Here is a 904-nt window from a genome sequence, read left to right as displayed (position 1 = left end):
CTATTCATTTATATTTTTTTGTGAATATTATCTGAAAAGTCTCATAGACGCAGGTGAAGATTTAAATGAAGCAACAAAATCTGACAAAATAAGTGGCCTGTAGGCTAGACTGATTTCTGGGGCATAACTCAATCTAATTCTATTCTTCACTGCCACACCATTGTCAGGGACTGCTCCGACATCATAAGAGTCCCCACTCTTTGGGATGCTTACAGCCAGACTGAACATGGGTAATTGTCTGTCAATGTCAATGAATGTACCTTTAAATTGAAAAGTGAATGTATGGAAATTGCTACCACTGACTGTTACAACCAGCTCGTTAGGGGAAAGGGAAGTAACATAAAACCCAAAGAAAAACAAAACAACAAAAACAGTGGTGGTGTGGTGAATGTTTTTCTTGACTTCTCTTTAAGATTTAACAAACAATTTTTGTCATTAAAAGCAGCTGATATCACTTTTCGCTCTTTTGGTGTCGTATTTATTTATTTATTTTTTTAAATGTTTAGCTAATGTTAAGGTTAAGAAATAGACACCACTTGGGGTCGTTTAAAATCGTAAAACAAAATGATCCAGGCAGGAGAATATATTGTAATATATACAATTGCAGGCAAGAGGGATATATAAATGTTTCAACACCCCTCAACTGAGGTTTTTACCTATTTTGGGGGTCCAAGTCTTAATCAGAAATTTAGGGGTCACACCCCTAATCCCCCAATTGCCCCCTCATAATTCGAACAAGTGTTAATGTGCGGCATGTTGTTAGGTGGTTGGCAGTTAGCAGGTTGGTTGTACTTCATTTCCAGAGGCTACAGATAGGCTTCAGTCTTTCATAACTTTTCACAGGATGTTTCTGTAGCTGTTGCAGTGCACATTTTGAAGGTATGAAAAATTAGTATGAATTAAT

This window comes from Seriola lalandi, unplaced genomic scaffold (assembly GCF_002814215.2).
Source record: "Seriola lalandi dorsalis isolate HSWRI2012SDOR001 ecotype SW California unplaced genomic scaffold, Sedor1 jcf7180002050475, whole genome shotgun sequence".
Classification (NCBI taxonomy): Eukaryota; Metazoa; Chordata; class Actinopteri; order Carangiformes; family Carangidae; genus Seriola; species Seriola lalandi.
Note: the sequence above shows the minus strand (reverse complement) of the source record.